This window comes from Phalangium opilio, unplaced genomic scaffold (genome assembly GCF_054372755.1).
Source record: "Phalangium opilio isolate 3A_F unplaced genomic scaffold, DU_Popi_V2 ptg000246l_1, whole genome shotgun sequence".
Classification (NCBI taxonomy): Eukaryota; Metazoa; Arthropoda; class Arachnida; order Opiliones; family Phalangiidae; genus Phalangium; species Phalangium opilio.
The window spans coordinates 5109672-5126566 of record NW_028324225.1 but is presented as its reverse complement, the minus strand read 5'-3'; the positions used below and the strand labels follow the sequence as shown (position 1 = coordinate 5126566).

The window sequence follows — 16895 nt, the reverse complement described above, 5'->3', positions numbered from 1 at the left end:
GATGTGGGATTCGAATCCACGCCCTCGAAGAGACTGGTGCCTAAAACCAGCGCCTTAGACCACTCGGCGACTCTACCTGGAAACAAAAGTCACCTCAGACTAATAAGCAAAAGCTTAATATTATTAATTCTAGAAAACAAAGTAGGCTGATATATGTGGTATTCGAACCCATGCCCCGAAGGGAATGGTGCCTTAAACCAGCGCCTAAAATTACTCGGCCACTCTACCTGGAAACAAAAGTCACCTCAGATTTATAAGCAAAAGCTTCATATTTTTAATCCTAGAAAACAAAATAGATTGATAGAAGTGGGATTCGAACTCACGCCCTCCTAAGAGACTGGTGCCTTAAACCAGGGCCTTAGACCACTTGGCCACTCTACCTGGAAGCAAAACTCACCTCAGACTAATAAGCAAAAGCTTCCTATTATTAATCCTAGAAAACAAAGTAGGCTGATAGATGTGGGATTCGAACTCACGCCCAGAAGGCAATGGTGCCTTTAACCAGCGCTTTAGACCACCCTGCCACTCTACCCGAAAGCGAAAGTAAACTCAGTCTATTAAGGAAAAGCTTCATATTATTAATCCTAGAGAAGAAAATAGGCTGATAGAGGTGGGATTCGAACCCACGCCCCCGAACAGACTGGTGCCTATAACCAGCGCCTTAGACCAGCGCTTCTCAAACTTTTTAACCTTGCGGACCGGTTTTTTTCAACTATGTATGACGCACCATACCAGCCGCATGTCCGCGGACCGGTGCCGGTCCACGGACCACAGTTTGAGAAGCGCTGCCTTAGACCACTCGGCCACTCTACCTGGAAAAACAAGTAACTCAGACTAATAAGCAAAAGCTTCATATTATTATTCCTAGAAAACAAAGCAGGCTGATAGATGTGGGATACGACCCCACACCCCCGAAGAGACTTGTGTCTTAAACCAGCGCCTTAGACCAACCGGCCACTCAACCCGAAAGCAAAAGTAAACTCAGTTTATTAAGCAAAAGCTTCATATTATTAATCCTAGAGAACAAAATAGACTGATAGAAGTGGGATTCGAACCCACGCCCCCGAAGAGACTGGTGCCTTAACCCAGGGCCTTAGACCACCCGGCCACTCTACCCGAAAGCAAAAGTAAACTCAGTCTATTAAGCAAAAGCTTCATATTATTAATCGTAGAAAACAAACTCTGCTGATAGAGGTGGAATTCGAACCCACGCCCCCGAACAGACTGGTGCCTAAAACCAGCGCCTTAGACCACTCGGCCACTCTACCTGGTAAGACAAGAAACTCAGACTAATAACCAAAAGCTTCATATTATTAATCCTAGAAAACAAAGTAGGCTGATAGATGTGGGATTCGACCCCACGCCCCCGAAGAGACTGGTGCCTTAAACCAGCGCCATAGACCAACCGGCCACTCAACCCGAAAGCAAAAGTAAACTCAGTTTATTATGCAAAAGCTTCATATTATTAATCCTAGAGAAGAAAATTGGCTGATAGAGGTGGGATTCGAACCCACGCCCCCGAAGAGACTGGTGCCTTAAACCAGCGCCTTAGACCACTCGGCCACTCTACCTGGAAACAAAAGTCACCTCAGACTTATAAGCAAAAGGTTAATATTATTAATTCTGGAAAACAAAGTAGGCTGATGGATGTGGGATTTGAATCCACGCCCTCGAAGAGACTAGTGCCTAAAACCAGCGCCTTAGACCACTCGGCCACTCTACCTGGAAACAAAAGTCACCTCAGACTAATAAGCAAAAGCTTAATATTATTAATTCTAGAAAACAAAGTAGGCTGATAGATGTGGGATTCTAACCCACGCCCCGAAGGGAATGGTGCCTTAAACCAGCGCCTTAAACCACTCGGCCACTCTACCTGGAAACAAAAGTCACCTCAGACTTATAAGCAAACGCTTCATATTATTAATCCTAGAAAACAAAATAGATTGATAGAAGTGGGATTCGAACTCACGCCTTCCTAAGAGACTGGTGCCTTAAACCAGGGCCTTATACCACCCGGCCACTCTACCCGAAAGCAACAGTAAACTCAGTCTATTAAGCAAAAGCTTCATAATATTAATCCTAGAAGAGAAAATAGGCTCATAGAGGTGGGATTCGAACCCACGCCCCCGAAGAGACTGGTCTCTTAAACCAGCGCCTTAGACCACTCGGCCACTCTACCTGGAAACAAAAGTCACCTCAGACTAATAAGCAAAAGCTTAATATTATTAATTCTAGAAAACAAAGTAGGCTGATGGATGTGGGATTCGAATCCACGCCCTCGAAGAGACTTGTGCCTAAAACCAGCGCCTTACACCACTCGGCCACTCTACCTGGAAACAAAAGTCACCTCAGACTAATAAGAAAAGCTATGATATTATTAATCATAGAGAACAAAATAGGCTGATAGAGGTGGGATTCGAACCCACGCCCCCGAAGAGACTGGTGCCTTAAACCAGCGCCTTAGACCACTTGGCCACTCTACCTGGGAGCAAAACTCACCTTAGACTAATAAGCAAAAGCTTCCTATTATTAATCCTAGAAAACAAAGTAGGCTGATAGATGTGGGATTCGAACTCACGCCCCGAAGGCAATGGTGCCTTTAACCAGCGCTTTAGACCACCCTACCACTCAACCCGAAAGCAAAAGTAAACTCAGTCTATTAAGGAAAAGCTTCATATTATTAATCCTAGAGAAGAACATAGGCTGATAGAGGTGGGATTCGAACCCACGCCCCCGAAGAGACTGGTACCTTAAACCAGCGCCTTAGACCACTCGGCCACTCTACCTGGAAACAAAAGTCACCTCAGACTAATAAGCAAAAGCTTAATATTATTAATTCTAGAAAACCAAGTAGGCTGATAGATGTGGGATTCTAACCCACGCCCCGATGGGAATGGTGCCTTAAACCAGCGCCTTAAACCACTTGGCCACTCTACCTGGGAGCAAAACTCACCTTAGACTAATAAGCAAAAGCTTCATATTATTAATCCTAGAAAACAAAATAGATTGATAGAAGTGGGATTCGAACTTACGCCCAGAAGGCAATGGTGCCTTTAACCAGCGCTTTAGACCACCCTACCACTCTACCCGAAAGCGAAAGTAAACTCAGTCTATTAAGGAAAAGCTTCATATTATTAATCCTAGAGAAGAAAATAGGCTGATAGAGGTGGGATTCGAACCCACGCCCCCGAACAGACTGGTGCCTAAAACCAGCGCCTTAGACCACTCGGCCACTCTACCTGGTAAGACAAGAAACTCAGACTAATAACCAAAAGCTTCATATTATTAATCCTAGAAAACAAAGTAGGCTGATAGATGTGGGATTCGACCCCACGCCCCCGAAGAGACTGGTGCCTTAAACCAGCGCCATAGACCAACCGGCCACTCAACCCGAAAGCAAAAGTAAACTCAGTTTATTATGCAAAAGCTTCATATTATTAATCCTAGAGAAGAAAATTGGCTGATAGAGGTGGGATTCTAACCCACGCCCCGAAGGGAATGGTGCCTTAAACCAGCGCCTTAAACCACTCGGCCACTCTACCTGGAAACAAAAGTCACCTCAGACTTATAAGCAAACGCTTCATATTATTAATCCTAGAAAACAAAACAGATTGATAGAAGTGGGATTCGAATCCACGCCCTCGAAGAGACTTGTGCCTAAAACCAGCGCCTTAGACCACTCGGCCACTCTACCTGGAAACAATAGTCACCTCAGACTAATAAGAAAAGCTATGATATTATTAATCATAGAGAACAAAATAGGCTGATAGAGGTGGGATTCGAACCCACGCCCCCGAAGAGACTGGTGCCTTAAACCAGCGCCTTAGACCACTTGGCCACTCTACCTGGGAGCAAAACTCACCTTAGACTAATAACCAAAGCTTCCTATTATTAATCCTAGAAAACAAAGTAGGCTGATAGATGTGGGATTCGAACTCACGCCCCGAAGGCAATGGTGCCTTTAACCAGCGCTTTAGACCACCCTACCACTCAACCCGAAAGCAAAAGTAAACTCAGTCTATTAAGGAAAAGCTTCATATTATTAATCCGAGAGAAGAACATAGGCTGATAGAGATGGGATTCGAACCCACGCCCCCGAAGAGACTGGTGCCTTAAACCAGCGCCTTAGACCACTCGGCCACTCTACCTGGAAACAAAAGTCACCTCAGACTTATAAGCAAAAGCTTCATATTATTAATCCTAGAAAACAAAATAGATTGATAGAAGTGGGATTCGAACTTACGCCTTCCTAAGAGACTGGTGCCTTAAACCAAGGGCATTAGACCACCCGGCCACTCTACCCGAAAGCAAAAGTAAACTCAGTCTATTAAGCAAAAGCTTCATAATTTTAATCCTAGAGGACAAAATAGGCTGATAGAGGTGGGATTCGAACCCACGCCCCCGGAGAGACTAGTGCCTTAAACCAGGGCCTTAGACCACTCGGCCACTCTACCTGGAAACAAAAGTCACCTCAGACTATTAAGCAAAAGCTTAATATTATTAATTCTAGAAAACAAAGTAGGCTGATGGATGTGGTATTCGAATCCACGCCCTCGAAGAGACTGGTGCCTAAAACCAGCGCCTTAGACCACTCGGCCACTCTACCTGGAAACAAAAGTCACCTCAGACTAATAAGCAAAAGCTTAATATTATTAATTCTAGAAAACAAAGTAGGCTGATAGATGTGGTATTCGAACCCACGCCCTGAAGGGAATGGTGCCTTAAACCACTCGGCCACTTTACCTGGAAACAAAAGTCACCTCAGATTTATAAGCAAAAGCTTCATATTATTAATCCTAGAAAACAAAACAGATTGATAGAAGTGGGATTCGAACTCACGCCCTCCTAAGAGACTTGGTGCCTTAAACCAGGGCCTTAGACCACCCGGCCACTCTACCCGAAAGCAAAAGTAAACTCAGTCTATTAAGGAAAAGCTTCATATTATTAATCCTAGAGAAGAAAATAGGCTGATAGAGGTGGGATTCGAACCCACGCCCTCGAAGAGACTGGTGCCTTAAACCAGCGCCTAAGACCACTCGGCCACTCTACCTGGAAACAAAAGTCACCTCAGACTAATAAGCAAAAGCTTAATATTATTAATTCTAGAAAACAAAGTAGGCTGATGGATGTGGGATTCGAATCCACGCCCCCGAAGAGACTGCTGCCTTAAACCAGCGCCTTAGACCACTCGGCCACTCTACCTGGAAACAAAAGTCACCTCAGACTAATAAGCAAAAGTTTAATATTATTAATTCTAGAAAACAAAGTAGGCTGATAGATGTGGGATTCGAACCCACGCCCCGAAGGGAATGGTGCCTTAAACCAGCGCCTTAAACCACCCGGTCACTCTACCTGGAAACAAAAGTCACCTCAGACTTATAAGCAAAAGCTTCATATTATTAATCCTAGAAAACAAAATAGATTGATAGAAGTGGGATTCGAACTCACGCCCTCCTAAGAGACTGGTGCCTGAAAGCAGGACCTTAGACCACCCGGCCACTCTACCCGAAAGCAAAAGTAAACTCAGTCCATTAAGCAAAAGCTTCATATTATTAATCGTAGAAAACAAACTCTGCTGATAGAGGTGGGATTCGAACCCACGCCCCCGAACAGACTGGTGCCTAAAACCAGCGCCTTAGACCACTCGGCCACTCTACCTGGAAAGACGGGAAACTCGGACTAATAAGGAAAAGCTTCATATTATTAATCCTAGAAAACAAAATAGGCTGATAGATGTGGGATTCGACCCCACGCCCCCGAAGAGACTGGTGCCTTAAACCAGCGCCTTAGACCAACCGGCCACTCAACCCGCAAGCAAAAGTAAACTCAGTTTATTAAACAAAAGCTTCATATTATTAATCGTAGAAAACAAACTTTGCTGATAGAGGTGGGATTCGAACTCACGCCCCCAAAGAGACTGGTGCCTTAAACCAGCACCTTAGACCACTGGACCACTCTACCTGGAAACGAAACTCACCTCAGACTACTAAGAAAAGCTTCATATTATTAATCCTAGAGAACAAAATAGGCTGATAGAGGTGGGATTCGAACCCACGCCCCCGAAGAGACTGGTACCTTAAACCAGCGCCTTAGACCACTCAGCCACTCTACCTGGAAACAAAAGTCACATCAGACTAATAAGCAAAAGCTTAATATTATTAATTCTAGAAAACAAAGTAGGCTGATGGATGTGGGATTCGAATCCACGCCCTCGAAGAGACTGGTGCCTAAAACCAGCGCCTTAGACCACTCGGCCACACTACCTGGAAACAAAAGTCCCCTCAGACTAATAAGCAAAAGCTTAATATTATTAATTCTAGAAAACAAAGTAGGCTGATAGATGTGGTATTCGAACTCACGCCCCGAAGGGAATGGTGCCTTAAACCAGCGCCTTAAACCACTCGGCCACTCTACCTGGAAGCAAATGTCACCTCAGACTTATAAGCAAAAGCTTCATATTATTAATCCTAGAGAACAAAATAGGCTGATGGATGTGGAATTCGAACCCACGCCCCCGAAGAGACTGGTGCCTTAAACCAGCGCCTTAGACCACTCGGCCACTCTACCTGGAAACAAAACTCACCTCAGACTAATAAGCAAAAGCTTTCTATTATTAATCCTAGAAAACAAAGTAGGCTGATAGAAGTGGGATTATAACCCACGCCCCGAAGGGAATGGTGCCTTATACCAGCGCTTTAGACCACCCTATAGGCCAGGACAGATAGGCTAAAAATAGGCTTGACCTAGAACATTTGAACATAAAGATGAAAATTGGTACATATGTTGTTTTTGACCCAATAAAAAATATACTAAAAGTCCCCTGCTGTAGAGCGCGAGCTTTCGCCGCCATCTTGGAAAATGGCCGCCGGGAATGCCAGCATCAATGTATTCCACGTTCTTCTTCAAAAATTACGAAAATTGGTGTATATTATGAATGTAACCACATGAACATCATAGTAAAATTTCACAGCTCTGTGTTTCATAGTTTGGTCGCCATTTTGGAAAATGGCCGCCGTGAATGCTAGGTACATTTTGTTTCATTATGTTGTTGGAAAAATTATGAAAATTTATAGATATTATGATGAAAGCTGTGTGAACCTCAGAGTAAAATATTGAAGCCATTCATGAAATAGTTTGGCCGCCATGTTGGAAAATGGTCGCCGGGAATGTCATTTAGATACAGTATACTTTTCCAAAAATTATGAAAATTGGTAAATTTATTGTTGAAGACCGTCTTAACATCGTACTTGAATATTGAAGACGTACTGCTGATAGTTTGGGCGCCATCTTGGAAAATGACTGCGTGTAATGCCAAATATATTACCGATATATAATTTTTTTGATATTGCTTTACTGAGTAGATGATTTTCATGAACGTATTAAACACCTTAAAAATAACAATTTCCAAGTCTAAGTTATCGACCCCATTTTTCAAAATTGTCACTGAAAGTTTACTATCCTAAAATCTGAAACAAAGAAAAGCAAAGCTATATCTAATGCAGGAATCAGAGTGGTGTGAATGGGTCTTTGACTTTAGCGATAGCGAACCTATCCCCACTGTTCGGGATTAAATCGTTTCCTAGCTCTTGCTGACTTAATATTTTCATTAAAAACTCTCAACGTATTTGTAAGATGTTGATTATCTGTCATTACTTTAAACCCCGCCTTATCATAACCACATCCAGTTACAGCATGTAAATGAAAAAAGTGTTCTCTGAAACGTTTTTTCTCAAACGCGTCCATTTGAGGTTCTCTTCTTGGTGTCGTTTTGATTTCAGATTTAAGACTCAAGACGATCCAATTCGGGTGTGATAGTCTAGCAAAAGAACCAAGCTATTCCGCTACTACAATAGATAGGAAACCATTTAAACCGCGAAGAATGGGGATGGGTTCGCGATCCCGAATCCTAAGTCCCATTCACGCCACTCAAGACCAACGTTTAATACTCATTATCTGTAAGTGCTGAACCTCTTGTGTAGACGATCCGAATTAGTTTGCTCACCATGGCTTGGACGTTGTCGCTGTACTCGCTGTGATGGATAATAGCAGAAGGGTCTCTTGTGGCGGAGGGGGCCCGAGTACGGTGTGCCGGTTCGGGAGTTGCTTGGGTTCGCCCTTGGTTCAGACCGTTCCTTGCCTCATTCCCTGAAGATTTTGCTCGGCCGCTTCGCCCCCGCCTAGTGTTGCCTTATTTGGCTCACCCCGCTATTAACAATCCTCTGAGGGTCGCGGATACATTGTTTCGGTCGTGTGGCACAGATGTGGTTTGGGGAAATCATCCGTCCCCTCGAGCCTCCTGCTGCCTTAATCCTTCCCTGTCACCGACCACGTTCTGGCTGGGTTCGCCGCTGACGGTGTCCAGCTTCTGTCACCTGTTCAAGGGGCGTTTGTCGGGGCCGCTGGCCGATTCCGCGTGCCTTGACGGCGTTTCCCCAGGTTCAATTTGGAATATGATGAGCCCCCAACCTGGCGCTGCGCCTATTCAAGGCCTCTGACATGCAATTATTGTGAAAAACATTCAGGCTCACGAGATGAATATGAACGAACTGTTTGAGATTTGTCTTAAATCTAATCTCTAACAACACGAGAATGTATAAACCCCCATATTAAATTATATACCCTAATCAGCATGTTGAGAATTACAGCTTTGAATAACTTTTCTTTCTATTATAGTAATAATTTTCGGGTGGCCATTTTTAAAGATGGCGTCGATAATATCGACGTGGAGATGGTTATTTTTTGGTGTTTATTAGGTAAATGAAAATCATCTACTCAACCTAGGAATTTCGAAAAGATTTATATGTTTGAAATATATTTAGCATTTCTAGCAGTCATTTTGCAAGATGGCGTCCAAACTATCAGTATCACGTCTTCAATATTAAATAATGATGTTTAGACGGTCTTCAACATAATTATTACCAATTTTCATAATTTATGAATAATATATTGTATCTAAATGACAATCCCGGCGGCCATTTTCCAACATGGCGGCCAAACCATCTGATGAAGGGCTTCAATATTTTGCTATGAGGTTAACACAGCTCTGATTATAATATCTATCAATTTTCATAATTGTCCAACAACATGGTGAAATATACTCTACCTAGCAGTCACGGCGGCCATTTTCCAATATGGCGACCAAACTCTCAAACACAGAGTTGTAAAATTTTTCTATGATGCTCATGTGATCCCAGTCATAATGTGTACCAATTTTCATAATTTTTGAAGAATAATGTGGGATACATTTTAGCTGGCATTCCCGGCGGCCATTTTCCAAGATGGCGGTGAAAGCTCGCGTTCTACAGCAGGGGACTTTTAGTATATTTTTTGTTGGGTCGAAAATAACATATGTACCAATTTTCATCTTTATGTTCAAATGTTCTAGGTCAAACCCTAAAAGTCCTGGGCTACTACCACTCTACCCGAAAGCAAAAGTAAACTCAGCCTATTAACGAAAAGCTTCATATTATTAATCCTAGAGAACAAAATAGGCTGATAGAGGTGGGATTCGAACCCACGCCCCCGAAGAGACTGGTGCCTTAACACAGCGCCTTAGACCACTCGGCCACTCTACCTTGAAACAAAAGTCACATCAGACTAATAAACAAAAGCTTAACATTATTAATTGTAGAAAACAAAAGAGGCTGATAGATGTGGGATTCGAACCCACGCCCCAAAGGGAATGGTGCCTTAAACCAGCGCCTTAAACCACTCGGCCACTCTACCTGGAAACCGAAGTCACCTCAGACTTATAAGCAAAAGCTTCATATTATTAATCCTAGAAAACAAAATAGATGGATAGAAGTGGGATTCGAACTCACGCCCTCCTAAGAGACTGGTGCCTTAAACCAGGGCCTTAGACCACCCGGCCACTGTACCCGAAAGCAAAAGTAAACTCAGTCTATTAAGCAAAAGCTTCATATTATTAATCGTAGAAAACAAACTCTGCTGATAGAGGTGGGATTCGAACCCACGCCCCCGAACAGACTGGTGCCTAAAACCAGCGCCTTAGACCACTCGGCCACTCTACCTGGAAAGACAAGTAACTCAGACTAATAAGCAAAAGCTTCATATTATTATTCCTAGAAAACAAAGCAGGCTGATATATGTGGGATTCGACCCCACACCCCCGAAGAGACTGGTGCCTTAAACCAGCGCCTTAGACCAGCCGGCCACTCAACCCGAAAGCAAAAGTAAACTCAGTTTATTAAGCAAAAGCTTCATATTATTAATCCTAGAGAACAAAATAGGCTGATAGAGGTGGGATTCGAACCCAAGCCCCCGAAGAGACTGGTGCCTAAAACCAGCGCCCTTGACCACTCGGCCACTCTACCTGGAAAAAAAAGTCACCTCGGACTAATAAGCAAAAGCTTCATATTATTAATCCTAGAGACAAAATAGGCTGGTAGAGGTGGGATTCGAACCCACGCCCCCGAAGAGACTGGTACCTTAAACCAGCGCCTTAGACCACTCGGCCACTCTACCTGGAAACAAAAGTCACCTCAGACTAATAAGCAAAAGCTTAATATTATTAATTCTAGAAAACAAAGTAGGCTGATGGATGTGGGATTCGAATCCACGCCCTCGAAGAGACTGGTGCCTAAAACCAGCGCCTTAGACCACTCGGCCACACTACCTGGAAACAAAAGTCCCCTCAGACTAATAAGCAAAAGCTTAATATTATTAATTCTAGAAAACAAAGTAGGCTGATAGATGTGGTATTCGAACTCACGCCCCGAAGGGAATGGTGCCTTAAACCAGCGCCTTAAACCACTCGGCCACTCTACCTGGAAGCAAATGTCACCTCAGACTTATAAGCAAAAGCTTCATATTATTAATCCTAGAGAACAAAATAGGCTGATGGATGTGGAATTCGAACCCACGCCCCCGAAGAGACTGGTGCCTTAAACCAGCGCCTTAGACCACTCGGCCACTCTACTTGGAAACAAAACTCACCTCAGACTAATAAGCAAAAGCTTTCTATTATTAATCCTAGAAAACAAAGTAGGCTGATAGATGTGGGATTCGAACCCACGCCCAGAAGGGAATGGTGCCTTATACCAGCGCTTAAGACCACCCTACCACTCTACCCGAAAGCAAAAGTAAACTCAGCCTATTAACGAAAAGCTTCATATTATTAATCCTAGAGAACAAAATAGGCTGATAGAGGTGGGATTCGAACCCACGCCCCCGAAGAGACTGGTGCCTTAACACAGCGCCTTAGACCACTCGGCCACTCTACCTTGAAACAAAAGTCACATCAGACTAATAAACAAAAGCTTAACATTATTAATTGTAGAAAACAAAAGAGGCTGATAGATGTGGGATTCGAACCCACGCCCCGAAGGGAATGGTGCCTTAAACCAGCGCCTTAAACCACTCGGCCACTCTACCTGGAAACAGAAGTCACCTCAGACTTATAAGCAAAAGCTTCATATTATTAATCCTAGAAAACAAAATAGATTGATAGAAGTGGGATTCGAACTCACGCCCTCCTAAGAGACTGGTGCCTTAAACCAGGGCCTTAGACCACCCGGCCACTGTACCCGAAAGCAAAAGTAAACTCAGTCTATTAAGCAAAAGCTTCATATTATTAATCGTAGAAAACAAACTCTGCTGATAGAGGTGGGATTCGAACCCACGCCCCCGAACAGACTGGTGCCTAAAACCAGCGCCTTAGACCACTCGGCCACTCTACCTGGAAAGACACGTAACTCAGACTAATAAGCAAAAGCTTCATATTATTATTCCTAGAAAACAAAGCAGGCTGATATATGTGGGATTCGACCCCACACCCCCGAAGAGACTGGTGCCTTAAACCAGCGCCTTAGACCAGCCGGCCACTCAACCCGAAAGCAAAAGTAAACTCAGTTTATTAAGCAAAAGCTTCATATTATTAATCCTAGAGAACAAAATAGGCTGATAGAGGTGGGATTCGAACCCAAGCCCCCGAAGAGACTGGTGCCTAAAACCAGCGCCCTTGACCACTCGGCCACTCTACCTGGAAAAACAAGTCACCTCGGACTAATAAGCAAAAGCTTCATATTATTAATCCTAGAGAACAAAATAGGCTGATATAGGTGGGATTCGAACCCACGCCCCCGAAGAGACTGGTACCTTAAACCAGCGCCTTAGACCACTCGGCCACTCTACCTGGAAACAAAAGTCACCTCAGACTAATAAGCAAAAGCTTAATATTATTAATTCTAGAAAACAAAGTAGGCTGATGGATGTGGGATTCGAATCCACGCCCTCGAAGAGACTGGTGCCTAAAACCAGCGCCTTAGACCACTCGGCCACACTACCTGGAATCAAAGGTCACCTCAGACTAATAAGCAAAAGCTTAATATTATTAATTCTAGAAAACAAAGTAGGCTGATAGATGTGGTATTCGAACTCACGCCCCGAAGGGAATGTTGCCTTAAACCAGCGCCTTAAACCACTCGGCCACTCTACCTGGAAGCAAAAGTCACCTCAGACTTATAAGCAAAAGCTTCATATTATTAATCCTAGAGAACAAAACAGGCTGATGGATGTGGAATTCGAACCCACGCCCCCGAAGAGACTGGTGCCTTAACCCAGGGCCTTAGACCACCCGGCCACTCTACCCGAAAGAAAAGCAAACTCAGTCTATTAAGCAAAAGCTTCATATTATTAATCGTAGAAAACAAACTCTGCTGATAGAGGTGGGATTCGAACCCACGCCTCCGAACAGACTGGTGCCTAAAACCAGCGCCTTAGACCGCTCGGCCACTCTACCTGGAAAGACAAGAAACTCAGACTAATAAGCAAAAGCTTCATATTATTAATCCTAGAAAATAAAATAGATTGATAGATGTGGGATTCGACCCCACGCCCTTGAAGAGACTGGTGCCTTAACACAGCGCCTTAGACCACTCGGCCACTCTACCTTGAAACAAAAGTCACATCAGACTAATAAACAAAAGCTTAACGTTATTAATTGTAGAAAACAAAAGAGGCTGATAGATGTGGGATTCGAACCCACGCCCCGAAGGGAATGGTGCCTTAAACCAGCGCCTTAAACCACTCGGCCACTCTACCTGGAAACAGAAGTCACCTCAGACTTATAAGCAAAAGCTTCATATTATTAATCCTAGAAAACAAAATAGATTGATAGAAGTGGGATTCGAACTCACGCCCTCCTAAGAGACTGGTGCCTTAAACCAGGGCCTTAGACCACCCGGCCACTGTACCCGAAAGCAAAAGTAAACTCAGTCTATTAAGCAAAAGCTTCATATTATTAATCGTAGAAAACAAACTCTGCTGATAGAGGTGGGATTCGAACCCACGACCCCGAACAGACTGGTGCCTAAAACCAGCGCCTTAGACCACTCGGCCACTCTACCTGGAAAGACACGTAACTCAGACTAATAAGCAAAAGCTTCATATTATTATTCCTAGAAAACAAAGCAGGCTGGTATATGTGGGATTCGACCCCACACCCCCGAAGAGACTGGTGCCTTAAACCAGCGCCTTAGACCAGCCGGCCACTCAACCCGAAAGCAAAAGTAAACTCAGTTTATTAAGCAAAAGCTTCATATTATTAATCCTAGAGAACAAAATAGGCTGATAGAGGTGCGTTTCGAACCCAAGCCACCGAAGAGACTGGTGCCTAAAACCAGCGCCCTTGACCACTCGGCCACTCTACCTGGAAAAACAAGTCACCTCGGACTAAAAAGCAAAAGCTTCATATTATTAATCCTAGAGAACAAAATAGGCTGATAGAGGTGGGATTCGATCCCACGCCCCCGAAGAGACTGGTACCTTAAACCAGCGCCTTAGACCACTCGGCCACTCTACCTGGAAACAAAGGTCACCTCAGACTAATAAGCAAAAGCTTAATATTATTAATTCTAGAAAACAAAGTAGGCTGATAGATGTGGTATTCGAACTCACGCCCCGAAGGGAATGTTGCCTTAAACCAGCGCCTTAAACCACTCGGCCACTCTACCTGGAAGCAAAAGTCACCTCAGACTTATAAGCAAAAGCTTCATATTATAAATCCTAGAGAACAAAACAGGCTGATGGATGTGGAATTCGATCCCACGCCCCCGAAGAGACTGGTGCCTTATACCAGCGCTTTAGACCACCCTACCACTCTACCCGAAAGCAAAAGTAAACTCAGCCTATTTAGGAAAAGCTTCATATTATTAATCCTAGAGAACAAAATAGGCTGATAGAGGTGGGATTCGAACCCACGCCCCCGAAGAGACTGGTGCCTTAACCCAGGGCCTTAGACCACTCAGGCACTCTACCTGGAAACAAAAGTCACCTCAGTCTATTAAGCAAAAGCTTCATATTATTAATCGTAGCAAACAAACTCTGCTGATAGAGGTGGGATTCGAACCCACGCCCCCGAACAGACTGGTGCCTTAAACCAGCGCCTTAGACCACAGGGCCACTCTACCTGGAAACAAAACTCACCTCAGACTAATAAGCAAAAGCTTTCTATTATTAATCCTAGAAAACAAAGTAGGCTGATAGATGTGGGATTCGAACCCACGCCCCGAAGGGAATGGTGCCTTATACCAGCGGTTTAGACCTCCCTACCACTCTACCCGAAAGCAAAAGTAAACTCAGCCTATTAAGGAAAAGCTTCATTTTATTAATCCTAGAGAACAAAATAGACTGATAGAGGTACCTGGAAACAAAAGTCACATCAGACTAATAAGCAAAAGCTTAATATTACTAATTCTAGAAAACAAAAGAGGCTGATAGATGTGGGATTCGAACCCACGCCCCGAAGGGAATGGTGCCTTATACCAGCGCCTTAAACCACCCTACCACTCTACCCGAAAGCAAAAGTAAACTCAGCCTATTAAGGAAAAGCTTCATTTTATTAATCCTAGAGAACAAAATAGACTGATAGAGGTACCTGGAAACAAAAGTCACCTCAGACTTATAAGCAAAAGCTTCATATTATTAATTCTAGAAAACAAAATAGATTGACAGAAGTGGGATTCGAACTCACGTCCTCCTAAGAGACTGGTGCCTTAAACCAGGGCCTTAGACCACCCGGCCACTCTACCCGAAAGCAAAAGTAAACTCAGTCTATTAAGCAAAAGCTTCATATTATTAATCGTAGAAAACAAACTCTGCTGATAGAGGTGGGATTCGAACCCACGCCCCCGAACAGACTGGTGCCTTAAACCAGCGCCTCACACCAACCGGCCACTCAACCCGAAAGCAAAAGTCACCTCAGACTTATAAGCAAAAGCTTCATATTATTAATCCTAGAGAACGAAATAGGCTGATGGATGTGGAATTCGAACCCACGCCCCCGAAGAGACTGGTGCCTTAAACCAGCGCCTTAGACCACTCGGCCACTCTACCTGGAAACAAACGTCACCTCAGACTAATAAGCAAAAGCTTCATATTATTAATCCTAGAAAATAAAATAGATTGATAGATGTCGGATTCGACCCCACGCCCTTGAAGAGACTGGTGCCTTAAACCAGCGCCTTAGTTCAACCGGCCACTCAACCCGAAAGCAAAAGTCACCTCAGACTTATAAGCAAAAGCTTCATATTATTAATCCTAGAGAACAAAATAGGCTGATGGATGTGGAATTCGAACCCACGCCCCCGAAGAGACTAGTGCCTTAACCCAGGGCCTTAGACCACCCGGCCACTCTACCCGAAAGCAAAAGTAAACTCAGTCTATTAAGCAAAAGCTTCATATTATTAATTGTAGAAAACAAACTCTGCTGATAGAGGTGGGATTCGAACCCACGCCCCCGAACAGACTGGTGCCTAAAACCAGCGCCTTAGACCACTCGGCCACTCTACCTGGAAACAAAACTCACCTCAGACTAATAAGCAAAAGCTTTCTATTATTAATCGTAGAAAACAAAGTAGGCTGATAGATGTGGGATTCGAACCCACGCCCCGAAGGGAATGGTGCCTTATACCAGCGCTTTAGACCACCCTACCACTCTACCCGAAAGCAAAAGTAAACTCAGCCTATTAAGGAAAAGCTTCATTTTATTAATCCTAGAGAACAAAATAGACTGATAGAGGTACCTGGAAACAAAAGTCACATCAGACTAATAAGCAAAAGCTTAATATTATTAATTCTAGAAAACAAAAGAGGCTAATAGATGTGGGATTCGAACCCACGCCCCGAAGGGAATGGTGCCTTAAACCAGCGCCTTAAACCACTCGGCCACTCTACCTGGAAACAGAAGCCACCTCAGACTTATAAGCAAAAGCTTCATATTATTAATCCTAGAAAACAAAATAGATTGACAGAAGTGGGATTCGAACTCACGCCCTCCTAAGAGACTGGTGCCTTAAACCAGGGCCTTAGACCACCCGGCCACTCTACCCGAAAGCAAAAGTAAACTCTGTCTATTAAGCAAAAGCTTCATATTATTAATCGTAGAAAACAAACTCTGCTGATAGAGGTGGGATTCGAACCCACGCCCCCGAACAGACTGGTGCCTTAAACCAGCGCCTTACACCAACCGGCCACTCAACCCGAAAGCGAAAGTCACCTCAGACTTATAAGCAAAAGCTTCATATTATTAATCCTAGAGAACGAAATAGGCTGATGGATGTGGAATTCGAACCCACGCCCCCGAAGAGACTGGTGCCTTAAACCAGCGCCTTAGACCACTCGGCCACTCTGCCTGGAAACAAACGTCACCTCAGACTAATAAGCAAACACTTCATATTATTAATCCTAGAAAATAAAATAGATTGATAGATGTGGGATTCGACCCCACGCCCTTGAAGAGACTGGTGCCTTAAACCAGCGCCTTAGACCAACCGGCCACTCAACCCGAAAGCAAAAGTCACCTCAGACTTATAAGCAAAAGCTTCATATTATTAATCCTAGAGAACAAAATAGGCTGATGGATGTGGAATTCGAAC

General features: G+C 43.9%; 31 non-coding genes across 31 annotated transcripts; all 31 read right to left on the bottom strand.

Moving 5' to 3' along the window:
- Window positions 1-298: 298 nt before the first annotated feature.
- Window positions 299-381, bottom strand: TRNAL-AAG (transfer RNA leucine (anticodon AAG)). The gene has a single exon. It is a non-coding gene; the product is annotated as a tRNA-Leu (tRNA).
- An 805-nt stretch (window positions 382-1186) lies between these two features.
- TRNAL-UAG (transfer RNA leucine (anticodon UAG)) lies at window positions 1187-1268 on the bottom strand. Its single transcript has one exon. It is a non-coding gene; the product is annotated as a tRNA-Leu (tRNA).
- A 221-nt stretch (window positions 1269-1489) lies between these two features.
- Window positions 1490-1571, bottom strand: TRNAL-AAG (transfer RNA leucine (anticodon AAG)). The gene has a single exon. It is a non-coding gene; the product is annotated as a tRNA-Leu (tRNA).
- Window positions 1572-2401: 830 nt separating this feature from the next.
- On the bottom strand, window positions 2402-2483 carry TRNAL-AAG (transfer RNA leucine (anticodon AAG)). Its single transcript has one exon. It is a non-coding gene; the product is annotated as a tRNA-Leu (tRNA).
- A 221-nt stretch (window positions 2484-2704) lies between these two features.
- Window positions 2705-2786, bottom strand: TRNAL-AAG (transfer RNA leucine (anticodon AAG)). The gene has a single exon. It is a non-coding gene; the product is annotated as a tRNA-Leu (tRNA).
- A 372-nt stretch (window positions 2787-3158) lies between these two features.
- Window positions 3159-3240, bottom strand: TRNAL-UAG (transfer RNA leucine (anticodon UAG)). Its single transcript has one exon. It is a non-coding gene; the product is annotated as a tRNA-Leu (tRNA).
- Window positions 3241-3461: 221 nt separating this feature from the next.
- On the bottom strand, window positions 3462-3542 carry TRNAL-AAG (transfer RNA leucine (anticodon AAG)). Its single transcript has one exon. It is a non-coding gene; the product is annotated as a tRNA-Leu (tRNA).
- Window positions 3543-3612: 70 nt separating this feature from the next.
- Window positions 3613-3694, bottom strand: TRNAL-UAG (transfer RNA leucine (anticodon UAG)). The gene has a single exon. It is a non-coding gene; the product is annotated as a tRNA-Leu (tRNA).
- Window positions 3695-3764: 70 nt separating this feature from the next.
- Window positions 3765-3846, bottom strand: TRNAL-AAG (transfer RNA leucine (anticodon AAG)). The gene has a single exon. It is a non-coding gene; the product is annotated as a tRNA-Leu (tRNA).
- A 220-nt stretch (window positions 3847-4066) lies between these two features.
- On the bottom strand, window positions 4067-4148 carry TRNAL-AAG (transfer RNA leucine (anticodon AAG)). The gene has a single exon. It is a non-coding gene; the product is annotated as a tRNA-Leu (tRNA).
- Window positions 4149-4372: 224 nt separating this feature from the next.
- TRNAL-AAG (transfer RNA leucine (anticodon AAG)) lies at window positions 4373-4454 on the bottom strand. The gene has a single exon. It is a non-coding gene; the product is annotated as a tRNA-Leu (tRNA).
- A 514-nt stretch (window positions 4455-4968) lies between these two features.
- On the bottom strand, window positions 4969-5050 carry TRNAL-AAG (transfer RNA leucine (anticodon AAG)). The gene has a single exon. It is a non-coding gene; the product is annotated as a tRNA-Leu (tRNA).
- A 526-nt stretch (window positions 5051-5576) lies between these two features.
- TRNAL-UAG (transfer RNA leucine (anticodon UAG)) lies at window positions 5577-5658 on the bottom strand. Its single transcript has one exon. It is a non-coding gene; the product is annotated as a tRNA-Leu (tRNA).
- Window positions 5659-5879: 221 nt separating this feature from the next.
- TRNAL-AAG (transfer RNA leucine (anticodon AAG)) lies at window positions 5880-5961 on the bottom strand. The gene has a single exon. It is a non-coding gene; the product is annotated as a tRNA-Leu (tRNA).
- Window positions 5962-6030: 69 nt separating this feature from the next.
- Window positions 6031-6112, bottom strand: TRNAL-AAG (transfer RNA leucine (anticodon AAG)). The gene has a single exon. It is a non-coding gene; the product is annotated as a tRNA-Leu (tRNA).
- A 373-nt stretch (window positions 6113-6485) lies between these two features.
- Window positions 6486-6567, bottom strand: TRNAL-AAG (transfer RNA leucine (anticodon AAG)). Its single transcript has one exon. It is a non-coding gene; the product is annotated as a tRNA-Leu (tRNA).
- Window positions 6568-9645: 3078 nt separating this feature from the next.
- TRNAL-AAG (transfer RNA leucine (anticodon AAG)) lies at window positions 9646-9726 on the bottom strand. The gene has a single exon. It is a non-coding gene; the product is annotated as a tRNA-Leu (tRNA).
- A 223-nt stretch (window positions 9727-9949) lies between these two features.
- Window positions 9950-10031, bottom strand: TRNAL-UAG (transfer RNA leucine (anticodon UAG)). Its single transcript has one exon. It is a non-coding gene; the product is annotated as a tRNA-Leu (tRNA).
- A 221-nt stretch (window positions 10032-10252) lies between these two features.
- TRNAL-UAG (transfer RNA leucine (anticodon UAG)) lies at window positions 10253-10334 on the bottom strand. Its single transcript has one exon. It is a non-coding gene; the product is annotated as a tRNA-Leu (tRNA).
- Window positions 10335-10403: 69 nt separating this feature from the next.
- Window positions 10404-10485, bottom strand: TRNAL-AAG (transfer RNA leucine (anticodon AAG)). Its single transcript has one exon. It is a non-coding gene; the product is annotated as a tRNA-Leu (tRNA).
- An 828-nt stretch (window positions 10486-11313) lies between these two features.
- TRNAL-AAG (transfer RNA leucine (anticodon AAG)) lies at window positions 11314-11394 on the bottom strand. The gene has a single exon. It is a non-coding gene; the product is annotated as a tRNA-Leu (tRNA).
- Window positions 11395-11617: 223 nt separating this feature from the next.
- On the bottom strand, window positions 11618-11699 carry TRNAL-UAG (transfer RNA leucine (anticodon UAG)). Its single transcript has one exon. It is a non-coding gene; the product is annotated as a tRNA-Leu (tRNA).
- A 221-nt stretch (window positions 11700-11920) lies between these two features.
- Window positions 11921-12002, bottom strand: TRNAL-UAG (transfer RNA leucine (anticodon UAG)). The gene has a single exon. It is a non-coding gene; the product is annotated as a tRNA-Leu (tRNA).
- A 70-nt stretch (window positions 12003-12072) lies between these two features.
- On the bottom strand, window positions 12073-12154 carry TRNAL-AAG (transfer RNA leucine (anticodon AAG)). Its single transcript has one exon. It is a non-coding gene; the product is annotated as a tRNA-Leu (tRNA).
- A 524-nt stretch (window positions 12155-12678) lies between these two features.
- Window positions 12679-12760, bottom strand: TRNAL-UAG (transfer RNA leucine (anticodon UAG)). The gene has a single exon. It is a non-coding gene; the product is annotated as a tRNA-Leu (tRNA).
- Window positions 12761-12981: 221 nt separating this feature from the next.
- TRNAL-AAG (transfer RNA leucine (anticodon AAG)) lies at window positions 12982-13062 on the bottom strand. The gene has a single exon. It is a non-coding gene; the product is annotated as a tRNA-Leu (tRNA).
- Window positions 13063-13285: 223 nt separating this feature from the next.
- Window positions 13286-13367, bottom strand: TRNAL-UAG (transfer RNA leucine (anticodon UAG)). The gene has a single exon. It is a non-coding gene; the product is annotated as a tRNA-Leu (tRNA).
- A 373-nt stretch (window positions 13368-13740) lies between these two features.
- TRNAL-AAG (transfer RNA leucine (anticodon AAG)) lies at window positions 13741-13822 on the bottom strand. Its single transcript has one exon. It is a non-coding gene; the product is annotated as a tRNA-Leu (tRNA).
- A 525-nt stretch (window positions 13823-14347) lies between these two features.
- TRNAL-AAG (transfer RNA leucine (anticodon AAG)) lies at window positions 14348-14429 on the bottom strand. Its single transcript has one exon. It is a non-coding gene; the product is annotated as a tRNA-Leu (tRNA).
- Window positions 14430-15272: 843 nt separating this feature from the next.
- TRNAL-AAG (transfer RNA leucine (anticodon AAG)) lies at window positions 15273-15354 on the bottom strand. Its single transcript has one exon. It is a non-coding gene; the product is annotated as a tRNA-Leu (tRNA).
- Window positions 15355-15728: 374 nt separating this feature from the next.
- On the bottom strand, window positions 15729-15810 carry TRNAL-UAG (transfer RNA leucine (anticodon UAG)). Its single transcript has one exon. It is a non-coding gene; the product is annotated as a tRNA-Leu (tRNA).
- Window positions 15811-16895: the final 1085 nt, after the last annotated feature.